At 39.9% G+C, this 23,345-nt stretch overlaps 1 long non-coding RNA gene across 1 annotated transcript; it reads left to right on the top strand.

The window, feature by feature from the left end:
- Window positions 1-7,487: 7,487 nt before the first annotated feature.
- LOC120776791 lies at window positions 7,488-23,054 on the top strand. Its single transcript, XR_005705463.1, has 3 exons — window positions 7,488-7,645; window positions 9,088-9,179; window positions 22,968-23,054. It is a non-coding gene; the product is annotated as an uncharacterized LOC120776791 (long non-coding RNA).
- Window positions 23,055-23,345: the final 291 nt, after the last annotated feature.

Genomic DNA, 23,345 nt, shown 5'->3' with positions numbered 1-23,345 from the left:
AAAATCACATAAAACGTGACGCACACGTGAAAATTACCTGGGGAGATTCCAAACGCTCATGCATGCGCGTATGTTCATGTGTATGTATGTGTATGTATCAAGGGTGCGCGTTAGTGTATTGTACTCTACTTAATTTTCAGCGCATTTTTCGTGCACTTTTTGTTATTTATGGACATGAAATGTGAAAATGAAGTAGCGGCGCTATGCGAAGCGCTCCTCATCAGTTTGAAGGAAAAACTGTGGGTCGTTCGTTTGTACGCTGCTGTTCCAATGTTGTATGCAGAATCCGCAGTGGTGGCATGGCACGCGTAGCGCCTTCATGTTGACTGCAGGATTTACGAGCTCTTAACTATGCGCGCGCGTCAGATATGCCTGCCAGGCTACACAGCTGACGTTGCTACTAGCACTGCGGTGTTGAAAAAAGGTAGGAAAATTCGACACAATAAGCAGTCCGCATTGAAATTTCCACCTTTGCTGGCGCGCGTCATGCCGCGGCGTGTCGCTTGGTAATTAAAGCAAATAAATGTTTTAATTTTTGTTTATTTTCAGCCGAAAGAGTTAAGCGCGCGCACACAAACACACGCGTTCATATATCAGCACACCAATAAATTTGAATTTCAAAGGTGTCCGCATTGCTGTCGTACATATTTATAGCGCGTCGACGCGCCGGCGTGTTCGCAAGTTCATTACAACGAGTTTTCTTCAACAGCACAACAAAAAAGCTGGAAAAAAGCGGCGCTTTCCAAGCGCTCATTAGGTCGGCACGTAATTGCATTTCGTTACAAGTCTTGGCGTTTTTTTTTTCGGAACGTGTCTGCGTAACCGGTTCGTTAAGCATGCGTAATGTCTGTTGTTAAGGGTTGGGCACACTTCGCTCGTTTCCAACTGGAATTCGTGTGCGCGAAGGGTTTGCGCTTAATCTCTACACAATTTGCATATCTTTTCGTTACGCGCTTTTGTTATTAGAAAGCTGCGTTGCTTATGTGTGCGCGCGCGCTGACAATCATAGATCTGCACATGTGTTAGCATACTCACAGGCGCGCTTGCCTGCTTTGTTCTTAAGCGCTGCGCGCACAAACTCGTTATGCAGGCAAACACTCATTTGCCGAAGGTTTGTGATTTTCATTTGAAATATTTTCACATATTTCATTTACCAATTTTACAACAGCTTGATAGCGTCGATGATGCTTTCCAATTCGTACATATGTTCTCTGAGTTTTAACTTACCACATGTCAGTGTAGCTTGTGTAATGCGCAGGGTTGCTGCTGCAGGGGGCATAATATGCAGGCAGCAAACTGGTTTCGCAAGCCTATTTTTTGTTTACGTGACGTTCATTTTGTATTTCCCATTTGACAACCTTGTAAGTGATTAAAATGCAAATCACGATTTCATTTGACTCGCGTACTTTTTGGTAGCTTTTGTTTGAGCGTGTGTTCGAGATTTGCATTACAATACTGTTACAGGCGCACGACTAGATTGGGTATTAAAAAGGTGAGCAAAGGGTTTGAAATAATTGAATAAATAATAATAATGCCGAGACAAAACAGTATTCTCTCAGCAAATGCAGTGGAATTCGCTATGAACTGCCGCGTTCTGAGTTGTCAGGCGAAGAAAATTTCTTCCCAGCGAGAGCTTTTTTGAGATCTGAGATCAGGAATAAGTCGCTTGGAGGCCAGATCTGGAAATATGGTGGATACGAAAGCAGTTCAAAGCCAAAGTCATGGATTTTTGTTATCGTTTTCACTGGCTTGTGACATTGTGCATTGAAGTGGTGATACTGCATTTTCTTGTTCTTCAAATGTTGCCATTTCCGGCAATTTCGTTCTTAAAATGGCCCAATAACTTATGTAAATAGTCGCTGTTGATGGTCTTTCCTTTTATAAGGTTGTCAATAAAACTTGTGCCATGCACATCTTAAAATACAGACGCCATAACCTGTTGCATTTTTCCACGCTTTGGAGCGATTGAACGTCTGTTTGAAATGATGGAACCATGTTTCATCCAGTGTCACATATCGACGCCAAAACTCGGGTTTATTACGTTTGAACACCTCCAAACCCTGCTCCGAATCGTTAACTCCTCGTTGTGTTTTGTCAAAAAAGAGCTCGCGCGGCACTCACATTGCACAGAGTTTTCTCATACCCAAATATTCGTGAATGATATGTTGTACACGTTCTGCTGATATCTTTGGAGCGCCAGCTATCTCGAACAACTTCACTTTATGGTCATTCAGAACTATTTTCGGGATTTCTTAGATTTTTTCGTCGGTAACAACCTCTTTTGGACGTCCACTGCGTTCATCGTCTTCGGTGCTCATTTCACCACGTCTAAACTTTGCATATCAATCTTTGATGGTTGATTTTCCTGGGGCAATGTTGGGGACTCGTCATCAAGCCAAGTTTTTGCTTCATTGTATTTATTTGCTTCGAAAAGCAATATTTTTTCGGCATGTGAAAACCGCTTTATCAAGTTTTTCATAACAACAAAAGTCTTTCACTTAAAATGATATAACTCACAAACTAATGATCCAACAGCTGTCAAATTTATAGTACACGCGCTTTTTGAAGGTTAGGGCTAACTACAAGTACAATACAAGGATTTAATTCTTTCAGACCGGAGACTATTCAATTGATCTGTTATGTTTAACTAAATACTATTTTTTTTACCTCTCGCCTCTCTATCTTCTGTACGCTTCTCTGGCGGTATCACAGTGAGTCACTTTCAGCATCGAAATTATTTTATGACAGTGCCCTTGAACCAAAAATTATTCTGTATCAAAAGAAAAGAAAATATCTATGATCTTCAGCATTTATCAGAGTGAAGAATATTATTTCCTAAACATGTTAAGTTCTGAGTGTTGGGTCAAACCACGTCAAGTGGTCCATGAAAATTTCGAAAAATCACCGATTTTGAAAATAGCAGTTAATTAGGAAGGGGACTAGACGCATACCACGTGGTATAAATATTTATAAATATTACGTCAAAACTCTTTTTTTTTTTGTTAAAGTTATTAATGGATAAAATGTAGAGCACGATAAAATTGACGTGGTTTGATCCTGTTTCTTTGTAGCCTCAAAGTAATTTTCAATACACATCTGTATATAAAACAATGGGTTTCGGTTTGAAATCAATTTCGGTAAATATGTATGTACAATTTTTCATTTGTACAAAGTTTAAAGTGAATATATTATTCGTCCAAACACTACCGAAACTATTGCTTTCCTATAGCTTACATATTCCTGTAGTCAGCAGCAACAAAATTCTTTCTAATCCCTTTCACCACTGTTTTCACCTTAAGATGTGGGTACAAGTCAAAAGGCGCAAGATGTGTAAGCAGAGATATAGTGGCATAATATGAACTGGTAATATGTCTTATTTATATACAAGTATGACTTGATTGGAAGTACAAACCGTCAACCGATATTCTATAGTTCCTAAATTATTTACTCACAACTGTAGTAGTAGAGGGTAAGTAAGTGAAGTTGCTTCGTATCTTAACATATTCATATGGCAAGGATTCTTGCAGTCGCACTCTAAGGGAACTACGGAAGCAATTACTTTTCCAAAGAGTCAAGAACTACTAGGTGATTTTAAGTCTGTAACTTTGTATATGTACATTGTTCAGAGCGGGCTCAGTTTTTTTTTATAAAAGCGCGTATGAGAGAAATACGGATCATTCTAAATAACTATTCATAAGAAAATGTGAGTCTAAAACCGGTTTCGAGCAACCGATTTTTTAGGTAAAGTTGTAATTTTTAGGGATTATAAAAATTTATATGACACTTTTTAAGATATTTGAATGAAACTCAATGTATAAATGTCTTTTGGCATTCTATTGTTAATTTTTTGGAATTGGACAGATTAAATAACTATATCACATATCTGAAGTATAACTGATTATTCAGATTTTTAGTTTTACAATATCTTTTATAGCCTTTAATTAAAAAGCTAAACGATAGCAATTTGGGTTTAGATTCATATTCCCTTATGAAAAGTTGTTTAGAATAATCCATAGAATATTTCCGGCAAAGGCGACTATTTTTTTTTTGGCTGCCTGTAAGTTTAAAAATACCAATATAAAAAAATTTAAATCGAGAGGCCCAAGTTTCGACCACTCTTTGCAGCAATTGGGGTCATATGTCAGCAATGACGCCCCGAATATTCTCTACCATGGCGTCAATCGTCTTTTGCTTGACTATGAAAACAAGCTAATTCATACAATTTCACTAAAAGGAGTTCAGGAGGAGTGTTAAATTGCATGATCTTACCGGTGACGCCAAAGGCCCACGATGCGATATATTGCCCTCCTTAAAAGTTTCCTTCAACAAATTCGTTGTTTAGTTATAATGCCGTATTGTTTAAACCAAAGGTCCTCCACATCAACATCCTCCAATTCAGGCAGAAAAAAGTTATTATTTATGGCTCAATAGCGTTCTTCATTCATTTTAACATTATGTGCGGCCTCATTTTTAAGAAATATGAGTTACTGATTCCCTCTGTTGTTAAAGCACACCAAACAGTGACTTTTGCAGGATGTTTCAACAATGGCTTGTGGATTATCATAACCTAAAATGTGATAATTTTATTTATCTACATTCCTATTATACCAAAAGTGATGCGATAGCGGATAAACTCCTTTCGGTTGTCTCTGGCATTTTGCTTCACAGCAACAATAGAGACTTCGGTGCGCACTTTAAGTCATCTCCGATGATGCGCGTTATCCGTTAGGGGCATCGTGATGCTAAGCTAATCCATGGGTCTCGAATTACCTACCTACCTGTGCGATTATGTCAACCGAATATTGGACGCAGTGTTGGATGCTTTGACGTACTGAACCGTTATTTTGGTAATAAATTTGCACAATTTGAAAATGGTTTTTTGGAGTAAGTCTTTTCATTATGAATTGTCGCGTCTGGATAATGATGAGTGGAAAGCTTTTTACGATATTCAGACTATATTTAACGGGTTTTTTCAAAACGACGGTACAAAAGTAGACCGATAGAGACAGCATACGACGCTATATTTTTTCCGCTCTTTTGACATTTCTCTTCAGCAAGGTTTGCCATTTCTTCATGGAAAGATATACGATCCAATGACGGGTCGAAATTATTAAAATGTACTGCCGAAATTCGGAGTCAGTGCCTCAACTTTAAGAGCGCTACGTCCAATTTATGTTTGTTATATTCATCTTGTCAGATTAACAATTGAGCGTCTAGTGGAAAAATTTGAAGCTAAAGGCACAGTACAAAATGTTCTCGATCCAATGAGACAAAGAAGTGCCCTTAGTGCCGAAAATATCGCTTCCGCTAGCGCATCAATTGAAGTAGACCCAAATTAATCTCTCACACGTCGTTCTTAAGCTTTGGACATCTCTGTAACGTCGTTGTGGCGAATTTTGCGAAATGATTTTGGCTTACATCCTTACAAGATCAAATTGACGCAAGAACTGAAGCCGCTTGACCACCGCAATCCTCGTATGTTCGTGAATTGACGAAACAACTACTAGAAAATGATCCGGATTTTCATTGAAAAATCATCTGAAGCGATAAGCCTCATTTTTGGCAGAATGGCTTCGTCAATAAGAAAAATATGCATGTTGGTTAGACAGCAATCCACACGTACTCCACGACTCACCATTGCATCCCGAAAAAATTAAGGTTTGGTGCGGTTTATTGGCCGGCGGCGTCATTGGGCCGCACTTCTCCATTGATAATCAAGACCGGCATGTTAGTGTGAATGGAAATCGCTATCGCTCAATAATAACCGAATATTTTTGGCCCGAACTGGATGATATAGACTTGAAGAATATGTGGTTTCAAAAGGAGGACCCACAAGCCACACAGCGAATGTCATAATCGATTTATTGAACACCAAGTTTGATGAACGGCCCAGTCAATTGGCCGCCATGATCGTGCGATTTAACGCCGTTAGACTATTTCCTGTGAGGCTACATCAAGTCTATGGTCTATGTCAACAAACCAGCGACGATTGATGAACTTCGTACGAATATCGCACGTGAAATTGCAACAGTATCGGCTGATTTATGCTTGAAAACCGTCGAAAATTGGGTTCAGCCTCTGGACTTCCGCAAACGTGCCCATAGTGGCCATGCAAACGAAATCGATTTGCATACATAATGGCATCGAATGTACTTTCATAGGAATAAAGAATTTCATTGATGTCCCCAACCGTTTTTGTTTTATTTGAAACTTTTGTAGCGCTCTTATTGAAAAATCCGTTACATGAGCCCTCTAATTTTTAATGTGTGCTTGTATTAACGATTGTCAGGCATAAGGTCACAACGAATTCGAAGAAGAAAAAGTTGTCACTCATCCAGTTTAAGCAAGTACTTCTCTGCTTCTTTGTAAATTTTGCTTCTTCCAGAAATTCAAATATTTTTTTCTTGGAAGCAGACGCGGTTGAGATGTAGGTTTTTCCTTTCAAGACTTAATAGGTCTCGGGTTAATACTTCGTGTTTATATATAAATTGATTGATTTATAGAAATACCACATTTTTAAGCCTTTATGAAATATCATCAATTCCTAATTCGAATATTAAAGTGATGTGACCTATAGCGGCCGACTCACAATAAAAAAACACTTGCATGACAAATTCCTGAAATGAGGTATTCTCCTTTTTTTTTACAGGTGGGTATTTCATTATGAATGCGGGTATTTGCCTATACAAATATGAGTGTGCATATATGCAAGTGTGTATGATGTTCACTCACCTTTTATGGAAGAATCTGGGTAAATAAGGAACTGGACATTCAAAGGCATTCCATTGTCGCATTGCATTGGCTTCGCTATGAGATTCCTATAAGAATGTGGACAAAAACACACATATCCATACATTCGTACATATATGTACATATACACACTTGAAAAGCCAAAACTCTCAAACCCATATCCTCAACAATGTCTTAAACGTGTTGCTGGCGCGCAAAACCGAAGGAATTTCGAATAAGTCATATTTCCCCAAACCACTCAAAACCACCACAAGCACACAGGAGACAAATATACTTGTATGTATACAAAACACAACAAAGACAGCAGACAACAACATGAAGAGGGTTTGTAAGTCGCTCGTTACATTTTGAGAACGACTTTTTATGGCCGACGCTGCTCAAGAATGAGTGGAAGGGAGCGTACCAATCTTAAGCGACTGTTGCTCAGCACACACACATACATACATGCAATGTTTGTAGTACACGCAAGAGTGCCATAAACAGTCTCAAGACAGCCTCAGGGGTTGCACGAATGACACATTTTATGGAAGGAGAAGTGGAAGTCATGTAAGTAAAACGCAAGAAAGTGTGCGCCGGCTGTGAAGGAATGAGTGAGCGCTTAGGGTAAGTGAGTTGTCGCACACCGCAGAGAGGGACCTGTAGCATGCCAAGCTCAAGACGAACGACCGACCGGCTAGGGCAAAGGCGGTGCACACCTTGACGGCGATCCTCAAACGTTTCGCAGACGGTGTCGGGTGTGCGTTGTGTCGTGCCGCGTAGCGCGTGCCTCAAGAAATCAAAGGCGATTTGTACGGAATCATGGCGGCAGGAAATTGGCATGTTATTTTAGTTGCGGTCGTTGTCGCGAACTTTGGCTGATTGGCTAAGCTACAAGCTGGTGAATAAGTAATTGCTAGTGAGTCACTTGGCGTAGCGGTGGCATGCCACATTTGCAGTTTAAAGCAAAAACGCGCACATACATATCAACAAAATGTGACAGTAGTGGGTGGCGCGGTGGCAAAACAGCATGAAATGAGTGTTGCATGTGGCAAGGCATATCCTTGCAACCGCATACGAATACGCAGGATAGTGGAGAGCAGCCGCAATGAACTTGCAACGGAAGTGGCAACATTGTACGAGTGCATTTGGCCAATTTTATTGTTGTTTCGTAATTAATATGTGTTATTGTTTTAAGTTGTGACGTTGCTAGGCGGCAGCAAGTGTGTCTAAAATGCATGCAACAACTGCAGCAAAGGTGCATGCATACACGTCAAACGGGATTTTTTCGTGTGTGGCACAAAGGCACATTAAAAATTTAAGTAAAAAATAGAAATAAATATATATAGAAAACTTAAAATAGTGCGCGCGGTGGTGAAGGTGCAAGCAGCGAAGCGGAAAATTGAAAATTTCAACAACAACAACAAATGCGCCAAATTTGCTTGAAAATAAGGGAAACGCAAGGCATATAATTATGCTTAAATACAGGCGCACGTGCATAAATCCGCACATGCAACGCGCGCTGAGTAGTGAACAAATATTCATATGTTTGTATGTGTATGTGTGAGTGTCGTTAGCAGCGCAAAGCAGTTATTTTGTCGCTACATGTACATATGTGCACTTTATAGAATTATTAATGAAGAATTGCGCTGACAAACAAGCGCGCTTGCTATTGCCGCCTTTAAATACATAAAAACGCGTGCATATAAAACCACACGCGCGTATACATATATAAGTGCACATACAAGCAAAAAACTGCTATGTATTTGCGCAAATAACGCCTAAAATTTTTCATCATTTGTTTTGATATCGAAATGTATATCACAATGCGCGCGCGCTCAGCCAACGCCCCGTGCCTTCGCCGCACATTCGCGCTGTTCATTGAACTCCAGGCGCGCGCAACGTGCGGCAGCGAAATCAAAATACCGCCGCATGTGCCGCGCGCTACCCCCATACAACACGGATGCAAGCCATTCTAGGCGTAGAGTGGTTCACCGTGGCGCTTGCGCCTGTATGTGTGCTCTTATTTGCTTTGTCTTGTTTGTCTTCGCGGCCGCGGCTGTGCAAATGCAGCTGCACGCGTTCACAAAAAGTCCTGCCGCAGAGACGATCGATCGAGCGTGTTATCGCGTTTGTTGTGTTGCGTTGTGTGTTGCGCCGTGTAGTTCCTGTATTTCTGCTTGTTCCTGCTGCTGCTCCTATTTCCTGCCTTCTAGCCTAGTACCCATTGCGCTTGTCATGCACAATTACAATGAAAATAATATTTCAACCCTATTTTGCCGCCCTTGCGCTTGCGCTTTACGGCTATCATTTGTTGTACTTGTTGTTTGTGTATGTGTGTGTGATAATGAAATTTATTAGCGACATTACAGCTTAGCACCGCACCCGTGATAAAGCTGACGGCTGACTGCGCATGTGTGCCCGCAGACCTTAACTATCGCCAGCCAGCAAAGGTGTGTTACAATCAGCTACAACAACAATAAAAATAAAATGTGTAAAATCAAATTTTTATATGTACGTCCATCTGTGTCGCTCATATGTGTATGTGGTGGTATAACTAGTATATGTAGAGGACCTCACATTTTTATGGAATTTATTCATGATTTGTGATAAAATAATTTTGTATGGTAATTAAGCAAAAAGTGGGCAGCTGGGCCTAATGGCCACCGGAGTAAGGGTATTCGAATCCACTTTATATTCATACAAATATCTTTGCGGCACAATGTGCTGCGCTACTTTGTTGCTTATCCGATCTACACCCCTGGTCTTAATTAATTTGGTAATCAAAATATGTCAGCGACACACTTATGCACTTAGTATCGCTAGCCTAAGGCCCAGACATGATCGAATGTTTCGAAATAATTTTGCTACCATTGGTGATATTTCAAAGATATCGATCAAAATGGATTTCAGCGAGTTCTTTCTCGTTAACTAAGCAATCGTAGCAGAGATTTATTAGAAAAAGATTCTATACAAGAACTTGATTTTGATCGGCCAGTTTATATGACAGCTTTATACTATAGTAGTCCGAAGTCAATAATTTCTTCGGAGGTTGTACCGCTACTTTGGAGAATAATGCCAAATTACGTGTAGATATCTTGTCAAATAAAAAAGTTTTTCTTACAAGGATTTAATTCCGATCGTCAAGTTAGTATGGCAGCTATATACTAAAGTAGTTTGATATCGGCAGTTCCGGCAAATGAGCATCTTCTTGAGATGAAAAAACGTGCGATAAATTTCAGACCAATATCTCATAAACTGATGGACTAATTCGTGAAAATACTGTCGAACGACAGTATTTTTCTGAGTAAATTAGGCCTTGTAATATATTTGGACGTACTTAACTTCTTCATCAACATAATTAAAATAAAAAGGTCTGTGGTATGCGAGTCCAAATCCTTGTATATTTCTGAATGGACTCTAATCAGGTCGCTCAATTAACGAGTGAGCGATGCATTCTTGATTTAAAGTCGGTAAACCCTTTACCTCATAAAGATCTTGTGAAGTTAATGCAATATGCGAATGATAGGATAATAGCATTGACAGACGGCAGCGTTAAACCAGATTAATTGCATTTTTCGGGATTAATTCAGGAGTTACCACAGCTAACTCCGTTGCTGAATCCAAAAATAACTCTCAAAATTTTAGGGAGTTTGTGAGATTTTCGTTGGCAACATTGTTAAAAATGGCCAATTTTCATCTATTGTGAATGAAATACAAGCAACCCTGGCAGCTGTTTATCAAATTCTCAATATAATATCAATAAAACGTCTATGTTATGATGCAGTTTTAAAAATAATGTGTTGATATGCTTTTGTAATAAAAAATGGTTTGGTTTTTTGGTCGGCTAACAACCGTAATGTTTATCTTCTATCAATTTTCATTGAAAATATTATAAAAAGGACAATGAGCTGTTTATGAGAGTTTCAAACTCGCATAGCTGCCGTCTGTCACCTACAAATTTGGATCTGATTAAGTGCGAAGTTAATCCGGATTAACGCTGCCGTCTGTCAAGGCTATAAGATAATAGAAATAGTTATGGTTTAGAATAAACAATTCATAGGATGGGTTAAAAAAAATAAGACAGATCAAAAAATCTCATTTTTTAAGATTACTTGAAGTTTGTTTTTAATGCTTTGAGCCTCATCTGTAAATGTGTAATCTAGTATTTTGGTGGAAGTTTGTGAAGAATATGGTCTAACAGAGCGATCGTGCCAAAGTGGTTTGTACGATTTAAAAGTGCTGATTTTTTCCTGGAAAACGTCATGGCCGGCCTAGAAGTGTGGAACTGCATATGGAAGATGAGGAACTGGATATACGCGTTGAATATTGCGGCCAGAAAAGAGGATCTAAGAGAATCTTTGGATTTTTGCTTGCCGTAGATTATAGATTGGATTATAACTAGTGATGAAAGTGGATTCATGATGACAATCTTAATCATATGTGAAACTTATTCAACACGCCAAATCAATGGTAGTGGGATAATAAAGGCGTGTTATGTGTTTCAAAAACTGAGCGAAATCATTAATGTAGAAGCTACCGAATAACGCTCTGAAATTGAATCTAGACCCGATGCAATATTTTTCCATCAGTATAGTGTCGGACTCATGCTTCAAAAAATATGGAAAAAAAAGCTGGGAAGTTTTGCCTCACCCACCTATAGCCTGTCCTTTTTCACTATACTTTGTTCCGACCGAAGCTGCAAAAAAAATTCTAATGATGACAAAATTGTTTTAACTGAGCTTCAATTTTCTTAGGTATCCACCGAACTCTCTAGGCTGTTCCCCAGCGGCAATTGCCTATTTCCAGAGCTCAAGAGAACACTTTGTGTGTAGAAATTGAGTCCCAATTAAGAGATAATCGCCGAGACAGAAGTAAATTTTAAAGCAAAACACCACTACTATATTCAAAATAGAGGAGCATATTGCATTCAATGGTTGAAAAAAATGCGATTTTCTTTAAAACAATGTGAACTTTTTTTTTGTATTTTTTAAGGTAGGGTTCGATAACTGTCTATTTAAGTTTTGATGACGAAGTTCTCCGGCGAAGGAAACTTTAAAATACTTCTTGTAATCTTTCCTTATAAATGTTTTGACGGTTTCGACGACTCACCGAGTGACAGAGGTAAACTGAAAAATGGTAAAAACGTTAACTTCGTCTGCACCGAAGCCACCTGAGAAGTGCATTATATAGCATAAAATAATACAAAAAAATATCTTGATTTTGATCGATTAGTTTGCATCATAGCTATGTGCTCAAGGGGCACGATTTAAATTTTTTCGAAGATTGCCCCGCGTTTTTAGATAATGTCAGAGAACTTGATTTTGATCGTTCAGTTTATATGACAGCTTAGGATTATCGATTCCTGAACACATTCTAGGCGAGAGAAGAACATATGCAAAATTTCCTATCGATAACTGGAAAACTGAGGGACCAGTCTGCCTATATACAGATAGACAGTGCTAAATCGACTTAGATCGTCAAGCCGATTATTTAGATATCTATATGTGACCTGGTCTACGGAAAGGGGGCTTAGGTGTCAAAAAAAAGGAGAAAAATTAATGAGATAACGTGAAACTGACGATTATTTTTAACAGCTTTTCCCAGAAAACTAGTTTTCGTACGTTAGCTCCCTTTTCGTAGACCAGGTCACATATATATATATATTTATATTGTCGAAATGTCTTTTCGTAATTTGTCAATAGATGTCGTTGCAGTTGTATATCTGTATGTAGTATTGAAAAGGTGAGATTTTAAGCTTCATTTAACAAAAAAAAGGTTACAACTATTCAAAAATGTGTGAAAATAATGAATAAATTCGCTATATTTTCAAATTATTGTATAAAGAAGCTAAGAATACCACTCAAGTCACCAAATCAAATTTTTGAAGTTTACGGAGACGATGCTGTATCAGTTCGTGTAGCTCAACAATGGTTCGCTCATTTCCGTTCTGGAAATTTGGATGTGAAAGATGCACCTCGCTCAACCTATTCTTGAAAAAGGCGATGAAATTATGGAAAAGATTGACCAGGAACGTCCCATAAGCAGCCATAGCATCGCTAAGGAACTTACCTTTCATCATCAAACGGTTTCGAATCATTTAAAAAAGGTTGGCTACAAAAAAAAGCTCGATGTTTGGGTACCGCATGAATTGTCTGTAAAAAATTTAATGAACCAAATTAACATCTGCGATTCTTCGCTGAAACGAAATGAAATCGAATCATTTCTGAAGCGAATGATAACAGGAGACGAAAAGTGGATCAATTGCGACAATAATGTGCGAAAAAGATCATGGTTCAAGCGTGCTGAACAAAATAAACAAAAGGTCGCAAAGCCAGGATTGACGCCTCGAAAGGTTATGCTGAGTGTTTGGTGGGATTGGAAAAGAATCGTCTATAATGAGCCACTCCAGCCTGGTCGAATGATTGATCCTACATTTACTGTCCACAAGCAAAGAGATTGAAGAATGCAATCGAAAAAACGGCTAGAACTTATCAACAGAAAGGGCTTCGTCTTCCCTCAGGACAACGCTTTAACACACACATCTTTGATGACTCGGCAAAAACTGGGAGAGCTTGCCTGGGAAGTTTTGATGCATCCTCCACATTGCCCTGACTACCATTTAATTCGGTTAATGCAGAACTCCCTTAATGGAGTAAAGTTGGCTTCAAGAGAAGCCTGTGAAAATTACTTGTCGCAGTTTTTCGCTGAGAAACCAGAAAAGTTTTACATTGATGGAATAATGTCTCTAGCGGAAAAATGGCAAAAAGTGTCGGTATATATTTGGTTCATTGAAGTTCATTATAAATATAAAAAAAGATAATTTGAAGTTTGATTAGAAATGATTAGAAATTTAATCCTTCTGGGTGTGGCAAAGTTATGATACCCTGTTCAGGGTATTATAAGGATACATCTGTCTTGAATAATGCACAACTTAGTTACAATGAAAGATTGTTTGAGATTATAAAATTTCCCGAGTTACTCACTCTCATCGAGCGGAACAGTGCGAAGTACACTAAAAACAAAATCCACAATCTACAATTTTTTAGCATTGTACATTGTTCTGCATTAAACGTAAACCAAAACGTGTACGCATTAAAGTAAAGCATATTAGCCTAGGCACCAGAATCTTACTTTTACCATTGAAAAACAAAAAATAAAATAAATAAAAAAACAGTGAAAAAATCAAAGATGCATAGCCAATCGTATCGAACGCCACAAATCATACTCTAATCACATTTGCCGTGCCGCCAAGCGTGGAAATTATCGAATCTTGAAACGCCTCATAAAATCGGCACAAAGCAAAAACGACGAGTGCTCGGTAGGGTGGTCGGCCCTCAGACGAACTCTCCCTCCGAAATTTGTCGCCTGCTTGACTGCTGTTGGGTAGCAAGCACTGTGATCTACCTTTCCTCTTAGGCGCATATGTACCGTGCGCATTGTGTGGCAGGCAGAGCAAAAGTGAAAGCAACTCCCGTTATTTGATAAGAATATTATTAAATGCATTTCATATGTACGAATATGTAGCAGTCATGTATGCATATAAATGCTAAATTTATTGCTTTCATATTGCTCGGGTGTATGTGCGTAAGTGTGTGTGTGTGATCTACATAAGAATGCTAAAGTATCTGTGATGCGCTTGACTGCCCAGCGACAGGATAACAAAAGGAAATAAAAATATTCTACAAGCATAAATAAAATATATACATTGAGACACATGCAGACAGACATGAATACGTAAATATATAAGTACATACAAGCATGCATACATACAAACATAAAAACACTTCGACTTGCCAACTTGTAATAAAAAGTTCGAAGGAGAGGCAAAGCAAAAAAAAAATACAAATATAAAATAAAAGTACAATAACAACAACAAAAAACATTCAATCTCATTCAGTCGGGTGTCGCGGAGCACTTCGGGCACGCGACCAGCCAGCCGCTAATGCCACTAGCGAACGCATTCACCGTGCTCGATATATGCTTGTTGCCACCTTTCGCACACCGTACACCGCTGCCGCATGCCACATGCCGCTTTGTGCCAATGCCAATGCGTAGCTAACTGTCTAAACTGCCTCACTAGGCGGATTGGTGTCGCTGTTGTCACAATTGTTGCCGATACCGTTACCGTTGCCGTTGATGGTGGTGATTGCTTTTTGCTGCCTGGAACTCGTAGCTGTTGTTACTGCTGTTGTTGTAACTCCTGCAATGGTGGTGGTGGTTCGGTGCAGCGCCACAGCGTTGCAGTACGCCAGAAATAGCGACAGCCGCAGGCAATTTTCGAAAACCTTTCTGCATAATGGCATGTGTAGCGTGCGCGACGCGGTGCGGCTTCGGTGGCCTTCGTTGCCATACGACCAACCAAAGCAAAAAAAAATCACAATAACAATGTAATTCTGCCAGGTGCATTGCTCGACACGAAATCGGTGGAGGGTGCACACAGCGCCGTGCGTTCGGGGTGCGCTTCGTTGGGTTCGTTGGGTTTTGTCGTCGGGCCGGTTTGTCGCGCCCGGCCGCATGCCAGCGGCTCAGTGCACTGCTCGAGCGTTGCGATTTCTGGCCCTGATTGATGGTTGCCGGTGCAGCCGCTCGCAGGCTGATCCTGCCTGCCTGCATGCCTGTTTGTCTGGCGTTGTGGCAAGTATATTATTTTGTTGCATGTAATATGAACGAGCGTGAGTGTGTAAAAATGTGAAATGTAGGGGAGCGCAGTGGTTGCGAATTCGTTCAGGGCGCACAAAGCCGCCTGGCTTTAGAACAATGCATTAAGGGTGGTTGGTTGGTTGCTTGGTTTGGTCGGTCGGCTGTTTTGCGGCTGTGGCATGTGCAGCAGGGGTTTACAAAGACAATAACAACAAAAATCAAATACAAAAAAATCGTTTCTCCTCCACTTTTATCCGCACTTTGTTTTTCGTAAACATACAAAAGTGCTATTCCAATTGGAAAATAACAGCAACAACAAAAACAATAGCACAGAGGTCGTGTCGCGGGGTGAGTGAAATATTTGTGAAATCATTTTCACAAAATTCGTGTGCAAAGATCATGTTAAAGATTTCTCAACTCATTGCCTGTCGGCTGCTTGGCGTTGCTATTAATGTGGCTGTGGCTGTACGTTACTCACATGTACATACAAGTGTTGTTTGAGCGCTGACTTGCAGGCGGCTGGACGAAAGCGGGTTATTAAGTTGAGCGTAATAAAAATTACTTGACATTACCGTCCCCTTTCGTGTTCTGCTTCATACGTGCCACTCACATACACTCACATGCATATCGATAGCACTAAAGTACACATATACTCAGTTTTGGTTTATTTAATGAGTAACGGCGTTTGTCGAAAAGTTCATTACAATATCCACCCCCGGGATTTGCTACGCCCAATCTCACCTCTCCGCACCGCTCTTCGCGGCAGCACACCGCCCTCTATGCATCACCGTGCCACCGCTTGTATCGCCTTCAATCGCACTTTGTGCACTCGATCAAATTAATTTACACATACTGTTAGGCGTAGCACCCAATTTTGCTCGGGCAGATGCCTTGAGCAGCGACAATCTGCCATTTCAAGCATTAGCTAAGCAATTTTTCGCTAGGTAGTTGTAATATAATTCGAAGTTTGCACAATTCATTTATCATGTGTGGTTTGTATGTAGTATTCCGGTTACCGTTAGCGTGTGTCCAGCGGGAGCACTCAATTTTAATCAAAGCATGAAAATTACCTCCGTAACACGCTAATTTCATTTGATTGACCTCAGAAAATCTTATATGGCTAAGTTGCAACATTTTGTTGCACTAACGAAGTACAAACGTGTAAGTAATAAAATTCGAATGAGAGCTGCTTTAAGAAATACTGCAGTAATTTAGAGCAACTCTTATTGGGAATTTCATTAAATAATACTCATATAAGGTAAAAAATAGAGGTGGTTTTATGTAGACATATGGTTTTCGAAAGTCAATACTTTTTCAGAGTTCCTATTTTTAACAACTGTCACGTGATTTGTACCCAGCTTGGTTTGGTACCTGTATGTCACAATGAATAGACTTACTCCGGAACAACATTTGCAAATCGTGCGATCGAAGTAGAGGTACTTTTTTCAATAGCCCTAGTTTGATAGATCACACGTTAGTCTTGTCAAGCCGTCATGTTATTTATATTCATTGACATTTCGTCAGGGAAAGACTTACGCTTGAACAACGTTTATAAATCGTTCAACTTTATGACGAAAATTCATGTTCTGTAAGGAATGTGTCCCCCACGCTTCGCTCAACTTACAGATATGGTCAACATAAAAGTACAGGATCCGCACTCAAAGTGCAAACAATTAAAAAAGCCATAAATTCGGTTTGGAAAATTATTTTTGTTTATTTTAAAGTACAAAATGTGTGAAAATAATCATAAATTCAGGACCAATTTACTTTTGCTCGATATGACCACCTTTTGCCTTAACTATGGTCTTGAGACGGTCAAAAAACGAATCGCAAGCTGTCCGAATGTGACTTGCCGGTATTTTGGCCCACACACGGACAATGGCTTTCTTCAGCATCTCGAGACTGGTGTATTATTTTCTTCGGACCTTACTCTCCAATATGACCCAGAGAAAATAATCCATTGGATTCGCATCTGGTGAATTCGAGAACCGTTGTGTGGTCGTAATGAACGTTGTTTTTCAGCTTTTCTTGGTTCACTTGCGCTTTGTGAGACGGTGCTGAGTCTTGTTGAAACGTCCATGGTTTGCGACCGAAATGTTTGTTTGCCGACGGCTTCAAAGCAGCCTCCAGAACACTTTCCCGATAATATGTCGCATTTACTTTGACGCCAGGCTCGATGAAAACAATTGGAGAGCGCCCATCTGCGGTGACAGCGGCCCAAACCATTATTTGTGGCGGGTTCTGCCTCCTGGTGGCCAACCTATGACTTAGATTTTCGTATGAACGGTCGGTCAAGTAAACCCTATCGTTTTGAGAGTTTACAAATTGCTCAATTGGAAAAATTTTTTCGTCAGAAAACGCAATGTTCGGATTTTGACCGCTTTCGGTCAAGCGAAGCAACTGCTTCGCTTTCTCAGGTCTTACTTGTTGCTGCTTCGGTATGAGATCATGGGCCTTTTGGAATTTGTAAGGCTTGACCTTGAGCTCATTTTTCAATATGTGTCGGATACTCCGGTCGGATATTTCCAGTTCTTTAGCCTTTTGATTGGCACTTCGTCGTGGATTTCGCTCAAGTCGCTTCTTCACTGTCCGAACCATCTCACGTGAAGTTGCAGTCTTTTGATGACCACTTCCATGGCGTTTTGCGATGCTACCAGTATCATTGTAACGAGTGATGGTGCGATAAACAAAAATTTTATTCAATTTAAGGTGTTTAAGCTCACGAACAATTGCTGGCTGTGATTTTCCAGCTAAATATAAAGCAATCACACAATTACGTTTGAATTCCATCGCTGCTTTCACTTTTGGCAAAACGCTTTTGTACACTTGTGAACAATACTCCGAACTGTCATTCAGCTAATTTATAAACAGGTGAGTGCCGGACCCTGTAATTAGCATACAGAGCGTACTATTCGCAACTCCATCATCCATTTTGAACCAGCATACTTTATGGGATAATATTCGATCGCATAGACAACGTCCAGCAGGTAATTGAGAAAATATAGCAGCCGTAGCTGAAAGTGTAAACGAAGACAGTGTATACTCGCCGTCAGACTAACAAATGGAACGACTTGACGGATTTTACGTCGAGATCTTAAGTTGAAAGCGTAAAAAATACAGTTTTTGCAAGAACTGAAACCACTCTATCATCCTAAGCGACATCGCTTCGCTCTATGGGTTCTTGAAAAGTTCCAAAAGCAGTTTTGTTCAACGATCAGGCCCACTTTTGGCTCAATGGGTATGTAAGCAAGCAAAATTGCCGCATGACAAATAACAACCTGAAGAGCTTCAAGAGCTGCCGTTCTATTCAGAAAAAACAACGGTTTGGTGTGGTTTGTGGGTCGGTGGATTCATTGGTCCATATTTCTTCGAAAATATTTCAATGGCGATTGTAATCACGCTCGATAATTGACTATTTGATGCCTGAGATTGAAGCTCGTGATCTTGGCTACATTTGGTTTCAACAAGACGGCGCCACTTCCCACAAATCGCATAAATCAATGGATTTATTGAGAGAACACTGCGGTGAGCAGATAATTTCATGTCGATTGGTCACCAAGATCGTGTAATATCACACCGTTAGACTTTTTCCTGTGAGGTTATGTAAAGTCTAAAGTCTATGCGGACAATCTCGCTTCGATTCAGGCCTTGGAGACAAACATCGCGATCCTGATACTGTTTCGTTTCGGTTTCGTCGATTTCATTCCGATAATTATACACGCTCTGGAGGGCCAGTTGTTAAATACGCAAATCGTCCAGTCCAACAGTCATGTAACCGAAAAGCTAAGCGTTGCACAGAAACTCGCCAAAAGCTCAAGGAGTTTCATTGCATTCTCATGCATCCACCTTATATTCTGGACCTTGTACCAAGTGGTTACTACCGCTTACTGTCCTTGGCGCACGTTTTTAGTGGTTAAAAATTCGCCTCTAGAAAAGTTTATAAAAATCCATTGTTTGCCAATACCGACGATGGTTTCTATGAGAGTGGCTTTATTAAATTGCCTTCAAAATAGCAATAACTTATCGAGCAAAACGGTGCATATTGGACCTAAAACGGATCATTCTATCTATGCTAGATAAAACCTCCAATTTTATGAAAAAATAATGTGTTCTCGCTTACCCTTCCGATTATATTCTTAGTTATCTTCAAATTTTCCTTTAACTTTTGAGCTTGTGCTATTTTGCTTCAAAATGGATTTATTTCCCGGGAATGGCGATGACATTTGAATTTCCCTATTCAGATACTCTTCATACCCAAATATCCATGAACGATATATCCAACAGTTTTCTACCTTAATTGATACGACAAACAAAGAACCCGGATGACACTCATTAAACTACATCTTGCAAAAGTATTGAGAGAATTCCGCTTCACCATATTAAAACCAACTTCTACCATTGGTATCAGATAAAATCTTTAATATTGTCAATAACCGATTAAAAACCCTATAACTATTTTTCATCTGGTAGCAGTTGTTCTGGGCTTACGTGAAGTTCAACCATCCGGTAGTGAATCGCTAGAGGATGGTAGAGCTCCGCCTTGCAAGTTCTTCAGTCTTATGAAGTAGCTCGACACTATTGATTGTGAGGCTTTAAAGTTCTTGGTCAGTGAAGACCAGTATGATCTTCAGTCAGTCTTAAGGTATGAACCTATTTTTGTTAGAAGGTTCAATAGGTACTTCCCATGTTTGTGTGTCTATTTGTATAAACGAATCTAAGTATAATATATTAGGTTGACAAATATCTTTTTTGCTCTTTATTCAATGCTTTATAAAAAGTGTTACTGTTATCGGATTTAGTTCATGCGCCATTTCGTTCGATAATCTGTTTTCATCTAGACTTCAACTTCATAATACCCCCCTCGTTGAAGCCTCCTTCCTTATTTTCGAAGAACTCGGACAGCCACTTTTTACAAGCCTCTTTTGAGTTCAACTTTACACCAACAAGGGCAATAGGTGGTAATCACTTGGTGCTATGTCCGGGGTATATGGTGATGCGATAAAACCTCCCAACTAAGTGTGTGGTCTGGCGTTGTCCTGGTGGAACACTACACCCTTCCTGTTGGCCAATTCTAGACGCTTCTGGTCGATCACCTGCTTCAAGCGGTCCAATTGTTCGCAGTAGATGGTAAAATTAAGCGTTTGGCCACATGGGAGCAGCTCATAGTGGATGATTCCCTTCCAATCCCACCAAGCACACAGCAAAACCTTCCTGGCCGTCAATACCGGCTTGGCCACTATTTGGGACGATTCACCGGCCTTCGACCACAACCGTTTTCGCTTGATATTATCGTATGGGATCCATTTTTCGTCGGCAGTCACCATCCGCTTCAAAAGTGGGTTGAGTTCGTTCCGTTTCAGCAGCATATCGTAGGCGTTGATTCGGTCCAAAAGGTTTTTTTGCGTCAAATCATGCGGCACCCAAACATCAAGCTTTTTTGTGTATCCAGCCTTCTGCAGATGATTTAAAATGGTTTGGTGGTAACTTCCTTTTTCTGGGCGATGTCACGAGATGCCAAATGCCCCTCTAACTCGATATTTTGCTTGATTTGATCGGTATTCGTCGTCACAGGTCTTCCGCCGGCTGGCTTATCCATGGTGTCGTTTTCACCCGCTCTGAATCGTCGAAACCATTCCTCCGAAATTCGAAGTGATATGGTACCATGCCCCAAAACACCATTAATCTCACGGAACATTTCTTTAGCGGATTTGCCTTTAAAGAAGGAAAACTTTAAAATAGCACGAATTTCGGCGTTAGTGAACTTCATGTTTACACGTCTATAACTGTTGAACGCAATATCCAAACTAATCGATAGTTTTTTTTAAACAATTGCTAATCTACCTAAAAGGTGCGACGAGTGAATATGGCATCAGATCTTTTTCCCGATCTTCAATAATCTATGTTCGAAACGTCCGAATATTTTAGATCATGTTACCTGAGGTTTATTGAAAGAAGTTCCCTGCCACTTTAGGAGCTTCTTTGGTTTCCATTCTACGGTGGAATGGTCAAAGTATACAAAAACACTCACGGTGTGCAATTGAAATTCAGGCCGTACTTCCACCTTGCAATCAATCAAACAGCTAAACATACACTGCTTTTAATGACAGAAGAAGGGTTTACTAAAGCGTAGATAATCTCATTACAAGAAATGAATCCTTAAGTGATGAAACAGAACTGGCTATTCTGCCCCATGACACCATTACCAAAAGGTTTAAACTCACAAACTAGTGAAAAGTTACTGTCGTCAGTTAGGCTGAATGGAATAACTCCGCGCTTGACCTACTGCTAAGGGGTAACACTATTAAATTGCACACTGACGCCTCGAAAAATTCGGAATGAGTCGGTGCAGGATCACTCACCAAACTGTCGATGCCTATGGGACGCTTTTCGAACATTTTCCAAGCAGAAGTCTTTATTATAAGTCAGAGTGTAGAGATAAATGTCCGACGCAACTATCGCAGTAAAAGTATTGCCAAACTCAGCGATAGGCAAGCGGCGCTTAGGGTGATCTCACCTTACGAAACAAATCGCTATTGGCGCAGTGGTTAATAGAGCCTCTGAATAGCGCATCAGGTTGCACTCAAGTGTACCTTACTTGGCTGCTAGGTCACAGGAGTATTGCCGAGCTAACCTGCTCTGCAGCTGACACTCTCTTCCTCTACCATAAAGGAGCTTTCGGCAAGGAGTTAAGACTGCATATAGAAAGGCATTGGCATGTGGAAAAGTTGTTAATGGGTGTTTACAACCTTCTTCAGAGTATAATCATCGGGAGGGAGGGACCAGTTCTGGCTACTGCCGCATTTTACACTGGTCACTGCAAGTTCTAGAAGCACTTATTTAATATAGGTCTAGCCTCTTGTACGAACTACTGGCTTAACAACATGGATGTGGAAGCTCTCGAGCATCTAAGGCTAGACTACACACCAGTCTGCAGATGCAGTACCAAAGACCTTGAATCCATGTATCCGAATAGGGATCACATCTCCTTAATAGTCGCAGGACTACTATACTGGAATTCATCAATGTACTAGGCCTATATGAGTAGTTGTGACAGAGTGGAACACAATAGGTTTTAGATTGCGGTGCAAACTTCAATTCTATCTATCTATCAATGCTATAAGGGATATGGTGTATATTCCATTCACAGTGATATACAAAAGACAAAAGTGAAATAATTACTCCTTCATTCAGCATTTACTCCAAATAGTTAGAGTTCCTACTACCTTCTCTTCTGTCGCAGTGATGGAGTTTAGATTAGAAAGTCTGCGTCACAACTTCGTAGAATCTCAGATTGATCGACTGGGAACTGAATAGAATCTTTTTTAAACTACATTTTTTTATTAGTGTCTAGCAAAAGCAAGCAATGTTTATATATCAATTACTCAGATGGATTACTTATGTACTCGTCGACGAAAATTGTTTCTTATGTCTTGAAGTTATGAGGAGAGTTTATAAATATCTGAAATTTGAAGCAGGTCGGCGTCTGTCAACCCTCGTACTCTTTCAACCCATTAATATATTAAATCTTAATATTCTGCATAAGTATTAAATCCATTATTGAAATTGTCATTAATTAATATTCCGTTTTTATTTCACAGACACTCAATCCAACGTTGGGTAGGCCATCTCATAAAAGTCTGAAGGGCAGACTCGAGTCTCAATTGCTGTTACCTTGAAATTTGGCGAATTTTTTTAACATAACGAGCAAAACTGTGAAATTAAATGTAATTAATGCAAATAAATACAATAAAAGCTGGTATTTCGAAATAAATGCGAGCAAAATTGAGCGACTTTCATTTTCAAAAAGCTTCAGGGCGTACAAGTGAAGAATTTAATTGTGTTGCATCCTGAGGGTGTGTTTAACGCCTAATATCTTTATGTGTGTCGCGCGCGCTAGGAAATGGGTTGCGCGCTAAAGGCGTCGGAGGCGTCTAGGGGTTGCAAAGCAATGCCGGTTGGGAGGAAAGGAAGACTTG

This window comes from Bactrocera tryoni, chromosome 5, assembly GCF_016617805.1.
Source record: "Bactrocera tryoni isolate S06 chromosome 5, CSIRO_BtryS06_freeze2, whole genome shotgun sequence".
Taxonomy (NCBI): Eukaryota; Metazoa; Arthropoda; class Insecta; order Diptera; family Tephritidae; genus Bactrocera; species Bactrocera tryoni.
This window is presented reverse-complemented; position numbering and strand designations above follow the sequence as displayed.